This window comes from Lutra lutra, chromosome 14 (assembly GCF_902655055.1).
Source record: "Lutra lutra chromosome 14, mLutLut1.2, whole genome shotgun sequence".
Taxonomy (NCBI): domain Eukaryota; kingdom Metazoa; phylum Chordata; class Mammalia; order Carnivora; family Mustelidae; genus Lutra; species Lutra lutra.
Window position 1 is genome coordinate 75,074,300 of NC_062291.1, and position 12,010 is coordinate 75,086,309.

Genomic DNA, 12,010 nt, shown 5'->3' on the forward strand with positions numbered 1-12,010 from the left:
AAGAGAGAGAGAACCGAAAGAAAACAATCTTAGTTTGGAGCAGAAAGAGGGAGAAAATACTGGAAAACGTCCTTAATAACAGTAAATGGGAAAGGGAGGGAAGAGCTCCTCGTGATGGAGTATTTAGTGCTTTTAAGCTAAATACCTCAGCATATTAAGCAAATAGAGAAAAGCCAGCTAGAAGATGTCAGCAAATTGAACCAAACGGTGCTCAGAAAGCTCAGAAAGCCAATAGGAGGTGTCTGGGTTTGACCCCTTTTCCCATCACATGCCTGGTCTGCGCCCGCGTGTTTAGTGTTGCTTCTCCTCTCCAGCTGCGGGGCTTATTGAAAAGCTCTTGCTCCCTGCCTGGTTTTGGCACATTTTCTGCAGGTGCCTCCTACTGTGGCCACAATGGGCTGCTCGGGAGGTTTAGACCTGTCAACAGCTCCGGGGGAGGGGGCGGCGGCGGCGGAGGGAGCGCAGCCGTCGTCTTAAAGGGCCAGTGACACCGTGCGCCGCAGAGCCTGCCGCACTGGCACCTGCTAATGAGATGAATCCCTTCTCCCGCTCGCTCTTTCTCTCTTTCACGATTTAACTTGATCGTTTTGGCCCCTCTCTGGACAGGGAATTGCTCTGTTGATAATATAAAGTAATTGCCTGTAAAACATTTCTCCGCAACAACTACTCCCTTCCCTGGCTGAAAATGTCACAGCAATTGAAAGCTCTTAGCCCAGTTCAAGAATGAGGTTGCTCAGGAGAATGGTCTTTGCATAGGTCTCCAAGCACTGGCGGGTTCCCAGAGTCGCAAGTTCTCGGTGTGTCTACTCGATTTTCAAGACAGGGACTGCTCCCTCCTGTAGCTCAGGAGGATGTTGTGTGCGATTGTGGGCAACTAACCAGACTAAAAACTCCCCTCAACGCCAGAATAAGATGGAGTTGGTTCAGGGAAAGACATTATTTTCTTCACCACCGTGCCATTCTTGTCTCAGAAGCCCCAAATTCCGAGGGATGGCTGGCTACATGGGTCAGAGGGATTTACGAGAGCCTCTGCGTTCTCATCCTATAAGGAGAAGGCATCTTTGTCTAGGAGGGAGTGGGGGCCTTGGTTTTCCAAAGTGGAATCGATGCTCTAATTGTTTAAGGTTTGCTGATATATTTTTTTCAGACCTGTCACTTGGCGGCAGCAGTGACACACTGTGGGAGTGGGGACAACACACTTGTGTTTTCATAAATACTTTATTAGTCATTGCCACGCCAACGTGGGGAGTAATTCACCTGGAGAAAAAAAATCACTTTGTCTTAGGCATGAACCCGCCAGCAAAATAAACACTGGTTAGTGACGGTTTCATTTTCCTCTGACAGGTGAAAGTCTAAGTCTCTATCTGAGGGAAAGAGAGAAACTTTTTGCCTTTTAATTGGTGAGAAGCACAACTTGCTAAATGAGAGCCTGCCGCGTTACTAATTCGGGAACAAAGCCTCAGGTGACTCACCTTCCAGCCGGATAAGCCCTGAATATTTTTTGTAGCAGATGAAGTAAGGGAGGCAGACATGTTTATTATGGTAATTTATCAGAAGGCAAAAACATCCGCCTGCTTACTTGACAAACTAGGGTATAGAGAACGCAGCTACCAAAGGCCATTTAAAATTATAAATCTGAGGAAAGCCACAGAACTTTTTCCAGCTAACCCCCTGAGAGGCCGCGGTATGAGATCCACAACCCAAAACAGATGCAGCACTTTTTTCTCGGAATTTAGGAATTTTAGACTTTAGATTTTTAAGTCTTGTAATGCTGTCAGAATATGCCAGATATTCAGTTGGGACAATTACACATATTATACCAAAATAATCACACTAACTGTATATCATAAATGGTATTTTTCCTTTACCCATAACAAAGAGGATTTTAAAAATCTTTAATTTAAACTCATTAAATAAGCTGATTCCTGAATAGAAGAATTATGTTGACAGCTTTTTTTTTTTTTTTTTTTTGACAGAGAGAAATCACAAATAAGCAGAGAGGCAGGCAGAGAGAGAGGAGGAAGCAGGCTCCCTGCTGAGCAGAAAGCCCGATGTGGGGCTCGAACCCAGGACCTGGGATCATGACCTGAGCTGAAGGCAGCGGCTTAACCCACTGAGCCACCCAGGCGCCCCATGTTGACAGCTTTTTGCCAGCAACTAGAGGTTTTTCTATTTGCTTAGATGAAGGGGTGTGTGTGTGTGTGTGTAAAATGACAGCGTGGAACTAAATGACCCAAAAGTTCTGCGCGGTTCTATGATTTTCTTATCTATAAAGACGATTCCTATCACAGAAACACATAAGCAGTAAATATAACCACACAGTTATTTCTAACAGCTTTGCCTATTGGACAGGCGGTCAATGGGTTAAGTCCCTATAGCCACAGCTAGAAGAGCCTGGACCACCAGGGCTGGAATCCCAAACCCCTTGCAAAAGATGGCCCAGGAAGCAGGAATGTGAGGAAGGTGGCCCTGGGGTTGGGGCGGGGGTGTGCTTGCTGCTGGTGCTCAGGCTGGTGTCCTCCGCATGAACTCCCAGAGCGAGCCTGGGTGAACAGTGTGAAGGGGGGAGAAAAGAAAATGTGTGAAGAGGACAAAAACAAGTCAAACAAGCACACGGGCAGTGGAAAGAATGTCCACGCTGACAGCAGCCCCAGGACTGGTTTCACTTTTGCATCCTCCTTTTTCATATGTCTGCACACAATGTAAGAGGTCTGAATAGAATTCCAAAGTGCAGAGACAACAAAATGGGGATTTGCGTCTCCTTGCCCATGCGGATCCTCGCAGCACATCTGAAACCACCTGACTGCACAAGGTAGAAATTAACCTTGGGTGACGTGTGTTTGAACTTCGCACTAAACAGCGTTTGTCAAGATGGTGGGCATGTGTTTAAGAAGAAAAGAATGTATTTTAAAATGCTGCATCATTCCTGTGTCCGTGCGTACCTAACTGGTGAAATGCTCACACCAGCAGTGAGAGCTGTACCCCGGGGCTAAAATGTGATTGTTCTCTAGGGTAAAAGCTAACATTTTTCATGATCAGATCTGTGCATGTACTTATGTCGTGAGAGCCACAGACATTTATTTCAACCTGAGCCCCTTTGTTTATTTAGTGTTTGCTCTATTTGCTACTGCTATGTATTCCCTAAAAGTTAACACCCAGAAATCTTAAGATCCTTTATACTGGAATAAAAAGTCCACATCAAGCGCAACAGGACCTGTTGAAATGTTTGTATTCCAGATAGAAGGGGCACTTAACTTTCCAGTTAGAAAATGATGTCAGTTTAAAATCTGCTTCATAGCTCCTGAATTAAAAGAACCACCAGCTAAGGGAAGAAAAAGATTTTGCTCTTTCTTCCCTCGGTGGAATGTACAGGCTCATTCTCAGTCAACACTGAACCCGCAGGGTTTGTGAGGACATCAGACAACGCGGAAGCCATCTAAGCAGACTTCACCCCTTCCCTGCCCCCACGAAGAGCTCGGTACTACTTTGTTTCTTACAATTTTCTTAGAATTACATGCTGCCAAGTTTCCTTTTCTTTCAAAAGTCAGAAAGCACTAAGTAGCCAAGAAACGATACCATACTGTCTCTCTCCAGTTTGCGTAACACAGGATTACAGTCCCTTTCCTCCAATCCAAGCCTTCCAGAGTTCAGCTTAGTTTAAAACATCCAACTGAGACAGATGCACTTGAGAATCAACACAAAGATGACTGACCCAAATGACTAGCTGCAGACACCAGCCATTAAAAACCTGACAATTTTACCTACGTATCTTGTGAAAAATAGACAGGATAAGCTAGCGCAAGGTGTATATGCTGAAGTCTAAATTCGGAGAGCGAGGGGATGTTGCTCAGAAACAGGGTGATCAGAGGGGCTGATCCTGATGTGGTACCTGAGCCTTTGCCCCAGAGGGTACAGGCTCATGCATGTGACGTTTTCTGACCCACCAGCAAGGGGCAAATTTTGTGCCAAGCTGCGTTGCATTTGTTTCTTAGCATCAGGACTTGGAAAGAGCGTAAAAAGTTCAAGGCTTATCCCTAGTGAATTAAAGTCAGACTCAGACAATATGTACTAGGGAAGGTAAAATGGTGATTTTTAGTTAAACACACACACAAAAAAACCAACACATGGTGATTCCTCTTATTCTCATATAACAAATAATACATGGATATAAAGTCTATTACAAATACAAATGGAAAGTTCTGTAAATCTTCAATGCCTAGTTTTGATTGCATTTCCTGCTTTTGCATTTAGAATTGTCTCAAGAGAAGACAACTATTTTCCAACAACAGATTTATAAGAAATGTGTAAAAGTTATTTACTGAACAGATACTTTTCTTGCAATGGTCTTAGTCAAGAATTCAAAATGCCTGGATTTTCAGTAAAGTAATAGAATATGATACATAGGACAATATACATTCTAAAGCTTATAAATTGATACCCGCATGTTATAGTTATTTCAAATATAATACTTTAAAACAAGAGTTGTTTTTGTTCTTACTCTACAAACATAGTCTTTGATTCTTGCTCTATAAAATACAGTCTTTGAGGCTGTATTCTCAAAATCAGTACATAAGCCTTACTTTCCCCCTGCATACTGTCAGCTTGGCTAGCAAAAAAAAAGAAAGCATTTAAGGATTAGACAGCCAAAGTTTAGGTCAGATCCACAAGTTAATAAAAATCCCAACAAGTGTTGGCATGGAATAATTTTATAGCCAAAAGAAATTTGTTACTAGTTCTCTCAAACAGGAACTCTACTTTTAATGCTGTAGAAGTAGAAAAATTCTTTAGAAGGCACAGATACCTCACATTAACTGAGACGCTCTTTGCTAGAAATTCTCTGCCTCGTGAGTTTGGTACACAGTCCTCTCTAGTTTCAAATTCCCATAAAGGTCCTAAGCCTAGAGTGCAAATATTTGGTCATGAACTTTTGGAAAGATGATTACCTAGAATGGCTCAGGGATATTTTAAATCACCTGGCTGTTTATAAAGCAACTCAAATTTTTACAACAGTCTAACAGTAGCTGCTGAACAAGGGTAGCTCCTTCTGGGAGTTTGGCCAGTTCCCACCAACAGGGGCGGTGGCAGAGGGCAGATCCTCGGTGACCCATGTGGCTTCCTTTAGCCATATCTCTGTGCACACAAAAAGAAGAGGAGATCAGGGCAGGCACCCAGATACTTTAATTTCAACCTCACTTTGCCTCAATTTTTTATTTCAAGTGAAAGTTCCCTTACACAAAATCATCCTAATACCCATCATTCTTTACTCCTGAGAACATCTGTGTTAGATTCTCTCGTACTTCCCTTTTCCTTCCTATCTCCAAACTGTACCACTTAAAGATGGTTATGCTGACAGTAGCCCAAGCAGAAGACAGGCATTATTAAATACATATTAAAATTATTTCCACTCTAGAAATGACATTTGAGACTTTCATCCTCTTTTTCTCCTTAAGTATTAATGAAAACATTGTTTTTCTAAGAAACTAATTCTGATCATTACTGATCATCCACCTACGGTTTTGAATGCACAGTCACAAAATATAAGTGGAATTTAATTAAAAACCAGATCTACTGTCCCTTGTTAACATATAATTCTGTGTATTTTTTAATTATGCAAAAATTTAATACATTAGATTGGCATTAGAGATTCATTCACAAACATCGCCTTAAATAATTTTGGAAGTATATAGGGCTCCAATGGTAGTACTTGATATATGATTGTCATATATAAAAGTGATGCAATTAAATCAAATCCATCCTGAAAAATTTGCCTAAAATGATTTTGCTAAAAATTCCTGGAAATTTACTCCCTAAAATTACTCCCACAAAAGAACTAATTCTCATCTGCATCTATGACTACAATTTTTTTTAAAAAGTCAAGAAACAAAAATTCTCAAATATCGTAAGCATGATCCCCAAAAATGGCAAATCAAGGAAGAAAAAGAAAACAAATATGACTCTACATTTTGCCAACAACAAATGTTAAAACTCAAGTCCTAAATTTTTGACAACTGAAAGTTTCTAAATTCCCCAAATAACGTTTGACATTTTACCATTACCGTAAGATTCATGACCAGGCCCATAGAAATCATCAGTTATAAAGGCACAGAGTATTTTGATTTAGCTAATAAGAAATAGATAATTCCTCTTAAGTAGATTAACTTAAAGCACACTTTCAGGGAAGCTAAAATCCCCTTCAATCAAGTTCTTCAGTTTAATTACAAAAGTCAAACAATTTATTGGCTTTCATTCAAGTGCAACAACGAAATAGAAGGGCATACCACTCTCGGGGGACAGGAAACTAACCAAATCAATGTTTGCAGCAGTTACAGAGAAAACATTTTCAGTCATAACTTAATAAAACATCTTACTGGTCCTCTTACTGGGATTTCTCCTCTCTTTCTTCTCTGCTGCCCCCTATGTGGGAAAGATGTTTATTTAGCATTTCCTTCATTCGCAATAAATGCAATTCCTATACTTATTTTGCTGCTGTTATATTAAGAAGTACAAGTTGGAAAACCTGGCCTTTGTGGGGTATTTTATATGTATTCGTTTTGCTTTATTAGCCTGTAATTAGGTCACAGAAATACTCTTAAGTTTATCTACTACAAAGTTAGAGAAGTATCTATTCAAAAATGGCAAAATAGCTTGCTTTAAAGAATTTCTTTTGCTTGCTTCCCTCCTCTTTTTTTACTATCTAATCTCACTGGATAATTGCCCTTCTCCCCATTTCATTCTGCATATATAGAAATTGTGTGTCTATGTCCTGAAAAATACCAATTAAACTGCCAGCAAGAGCATCTCCAACAGTATCTTCGGTTTTCAGTGTCAAAGCCCTCACAACAAATGACCGGAAGGCTAGACCTAAAAGAGCCTTTGACAGGATGCCAGCTTTGAACACTCACATGGCAACCACGGCTCCAGCTTTCTGCTTTATTTGGGACACAAGAGAGAAATAATGCATCAACTCTATAATTTTGAGCAAATGGTAAAGGTTAAAACAAAAGTGATAGATTACCAGGAGGTCTGATTATCTTAAAAGGTCAGTAATGCTGTTTTTATTTTATTTTTTTTTTAAAGATTTTATTTATTTGACAGAGAGAAATCACAAGTAAACAGAGAGGCAGACAGAGAGGAGGAAGCAGGCTCCCCGCTGAGCAGAAAGCCCGATGTGGGGCTCGAACCCAGGACCTGGGATCATGACCTGAGCCGAAGGCAGCGGCTTAACCCACTGAGCCACCCAGGCGCCCCAGTAATGCTGTTTTTAAAGGGTAGGGGAGGTCCCCTTATCATTTAATTCAGTTCCTCCTGAATTCCTCTCCAAAGCGAAATTAAGGTTTTCAGACAAACACAGCAAAACTCTAAAAATGTTATTTTCCTTCTCCTTAATTTCTTTGGTAATAGTGACATCCTTTACTATGTGTTGGGCAGAGTGGGAAGAAGTTTCCATGGATTTTCAAATTTAATCTCATAGCAATCCTATGACATTGAAAATATTAGGTGATGAGCAAATGGGCTCAGAGAGGTCAAGTAACTTTTACAAGGTCATAGAGCTGGGAACTGGAAGAACCAGGGCTTGAACCCATATGGTCTGGTTCCAAGGCTCAACATTTCTTAGCTGTATCCACTCTCAAATCACTCCTGGGGGAAGCCTTAACCATTCTGTATCTGACATGATCCATGAAGAAATCTCTTAGAGCAGAGGTTCTCAATCTTGGCTCCACATTACTATCATACATATAAAAAAAAATACCTCTGTGTGTGCCCCACCCCTGGAGATTCCAATTTAATAGGTCTGGAATAGGGCCCAGGTATCAGTGTTTTTTAATACAACAGTGAATAGATAACCCTCCTCTTCCTGGTGCTTAAATTCTAACAGAGCTTAGATCCCACCAGAATCTAGTAGAATCCCCAAGTGATTCTAATGTGCAGCCCAGACTGAGAACTGGTGACCCAGAGCTTAACACCATTTACCCAGGCTCCTTTCTCTTTTCTCATTCTCCTTTGTGAACTCCTTTCACAGCTGAGTTGTGAGCAACTCAACTGGCTTCTTCCAGAATGGATGGCCAAGCCCCTAGCAATCACTGGCATGAGACCACAGGATCTGACTCCAAGACTTCCAGATTTGACAGGCAGAGGAGCACAGTGGTAGCAGGCGTCAGGGCCGGGGGTCGGGGGGAGGACTGCATGGGCACTGGAGTCCACTGGGCCTGAGTTCAAATTCCAACTCCACCATTTGCTAACTGTGTCCACCTTGGGCCAACCACTTACCTCTTGTGGTGGTTTTGCAGATTCAACGAGATGATACAAGGAAAACCCCAGGCAGATAAAAGTACTCCATCAATGGTAGTTGTTGCCCTGGTTTTTGTTTTTCTAGCACAGAGGTAATGACTACTGTTGGGAGACATTGGTAATTAAAAAATCAAACTACAGGGACGCCTGGGTGGCTCAGTTGGTTAAACAGCTGCCTTTGGCTCAGGTCATGATCCCAGCGTCCTGGGATCGAGTCCCACATCGGGCTCCTTGCTCATCAGGGAGCCTGCTTCTCCCTCTGCCTCTGCCTGCCATTCTGTCTGCCTGTGCTTGCTCTCTCTCCCTCTCTCTCTCTGACAAATAAATAAAATCTTTAAAAAAAAAATCAAACTACAAAAAAACGTTTTATTATTAGTCAAATCATTCCTACTCTTATTACTTAGCATTTAATTTACAGCTTTTTATATTACAATTAGCTTGGCAATCCTATTTCTCATTCCTGACAACTGGGAGAGGAGGGGTAACATTATTAATCCCATTTTCTAGATGGGGAAAAGGCAACATTTCCATCTATTCTGTCTCCAGTTTCTATGACTCTATGATTAAAGGCACCTGCAATCATGTTCATTAGTTCCCTATGAAAAATGATATTCAACACAGATGGCAAATGCAGGCAAGAATTAACAAGCACTTGATAGCAACGCCAAAATAACATCTAAACAATCACTTCTGAACATTAAAGCCATGGCAAACAAGTTCCAATTTATATAAAGGTGTTGCAGAGAATTAGGGAAAATGAACAAATATATCTTTCTTTATCCTTATTCATTTAGGAAATACCTAACATGGTTTAGAAATCCTTTTTGAAATGCAGCCTGAAGAATGACTAATTTCCTCCATGAAGGGTCTTCATTTAGCAAATAGGTCTAGGCTAATATGTCCTGATGTTTTATTTTGAATCAGAGCTAAAACAGAAGAGGTCCTGGATGGGGAGACCTGGCTCTATGGTTCTCAGGTGAGCTCCCTGAGAAGCCTGCACACTGTGGGCAAGGGGCTCACCATTCCAAATGTCCACCAAATACACACCCAACACTGGAGAGTGGTTTGCCTATAAACATAGTCTTTGTCATTTGTATGGAATTTACATGAATGAAATATAATTGCTCCAAACATACTACTGAATTCATACTCACTGCATATAGCCACTATTATATGGGGCGGGGGTCCCCTCAATTTTTTGCTGTTAAAAAGGAGTCTTGGGGTGCCTGGGTGGCTCAGTGGGTTAAGCCTCTGCCTTCGGCTCAGGTCATGATCCCGGGGTGCAGGGATCGAGCCCCACATCGGCCTCTCTGCTCAGCAGGGAGCCTGCTTCCCTTCCTCACTCTCTGCCTGTCTCTCTGCCTACTTGTGATCTCTCTCTGTCAAATAAATAAATAAAAATATTTATTTAAAAAACAAATAAAAAGGAGTGTTCATTTTCAAAAAGCTTAGGAAACACTGATCTAGTCCAGCCATTCATTTGATTGGTGAGGTTTAGATCTTGGGGACAGCTGGGACTCCAATCTGTCTCCTAATTCCCAAATGGCCTTTGTCCAACACCATACATCTCTTCCACTGTGAGCACCCCATCCATGGGAAGTCAATAGTCATGGCTATGTCCTCTATCTAAAAGAGGAGAGTATAGTCCTACCCTCCCTCCCTGGATATGAACTTTCCTTATCTCCTGAGCCTTGCCTTTGCCTTTCCTTTTACTTTTCCTTCCCCTCTACTCCCCTGTTTAAACCTTCAGGGTTAGCAGCACTCAAACCCTTTCAAGCTCTGATGTTCTTTGAGTGCCCCTGGACATTCAGTCTCCATATGAAGTGGAAATATAGTCTCCATAGTACTAAAACAAGGAATGTGAGAAGTATGTATACAGTAGGCATGTACATGAATTTATTTTACAGCTAAAACCCCAGTGCTTCTAATATCTACAGAAAATAAGAAAATTGAAATATTCATGAATAGTCATCTTATTTCATCTGAATCTGACAACACTAATAGGATGTTAATAAACCCCTAGCATACCAACTTTTCAAAATGCTTTCATTAAACATAAATTCCATAAAAACACTTAATGCAGTTTATTGTCCTGATGGCTCACCAGCATGTAAGTGCTAGGATTGAGGGACACGAAAACTAAGTGCCATGAAGAGAAGAAATGTTCCCTATTTTATTCACTACTGTTTTCCCAGTGCCCAGAACAGCATCTGGCACATGGTAGACATTCAATAAATATTTGTTGATTGAGTGAATGACAGAAGTAAACAGGGATGATGGTCTTAGCTATTTATTTAGCCTACATATAGTTCTATTTTTAAGAAGATGGGATGATTCTATAATGGAACAACTGTGTTTCTAATGATCTCTTCTCAGTCTTTAATTCTCCTTTAATTTCAGTCTTTAACATGATGTAATAATCTTCCTTCAAATATTTTCATGTAATTGTTCAAAGTTATACAAGTAGTACATTCATTTTAGGAAAATCAGATATGACTAATATATAAAAAAATAAAATTCCCAATGATCTCACTACCCAAGGACGACACAATGAGTTTGCTAAAGTGTACTCTTTCCAATTTTATTCTAAGCATATGTACCCACGCACATCTGACACAAAACTCTCTGCCTTAGACTTCAGGATTTGGACCGTTTTCTTTTTTCCTTAAGCCCTTTTGCTTATTGCCTTATTATAGCACCTTACCCTCCTCCTATGTCCTAAATATATTCCTTCCTCAATATTTAGGTCCTTGCTTCAAGAGGATTTCCCCCCCTTCTCCCTCCAGAGGATTCATCTATTCTTGTTTCAACTTTAAGTTCCATGTGGATGGGCTATCGCTATACCATCAGTCCTCCCTTTTCTCTGAGACACCCGTGCTCCACAAGTTCCACACCTCTAAAACCAAATGCATCATGTTCCTTCCATCAAAACCACATCACTAGTTCACCTATCCCATTTCTATCAACTGCAAGAGTACTGTACAAGCCGTCCTCGATGGCATCATCTTTGGTTCCCCAACCCACATCCAACCACTCACAATGATTTTCATCCTTCTTCCTATTAACTCTGTCATTCATCTCTTGCCATTCCTACCAGTGCAGTTCAGGCCCTTACATCAACATGATTTTCTACCTGTGTCTCCTGCTTTCTGTACAACTAAACACCCACCCAGCTTACCCACTGCTACCAGCTAACTTCCTAAAACACCATGTCCATCTTGCCCACCCTACTTTTCCATCCTGACATCTCATTACTACTGAAAACAAACCCTTCCTCCAGACAGCCTGGTGTATTCATTATTCACTCAATTCCAAATCATTTCCAGTAAAGTAATTATTAAACATTCATTATGTGTAAAAATCCATTCATTCAGGGGCGCCTGGGTGGCTCAGTGGGTTAAAGCCTCTGCCTTTGGCTCGGGTCATGATCTCACGTTCCTGGGATCCAGCCCCACTTTGGGCTCTCTGCTCGGCCAGGAGCCTGCTTCCCTTCCTCTCTCTTTGCCTGCCTCTCTCCCTACTTGTGATCTCTGTCTGTTAAATAAATAAATAAATAAATAAATAAATAAAATATTTTTTAAAATCCATTCATTCATTCAACATATATTTACTGAGCAATGGTTCTGTAAGTTAATATACTGGGGACACAATGGTGAACAAGACTGACCAAGTCTCTGTTCTCATGGAACATAGAGGCCAGTGGGTTATAGATGGGCAACTC

The 12,010-nt window shown here is 41.1% G+C and overlaps 1 protein-coding gene across 1 annotated transcript in view; it reads right to left on the minus strand.

Moving 5' to 3' along the window:
* Positions 1-12,010, minus strand: part of HSPA12A (heat shock protein family A (Hsp70) member 12A) — a 154,382-nt gene that overhangs the window by 140,520 nt on the left and 1,852 nt on the right. The gene's annotated exons all lie outside the window — the stretch shown is intronic.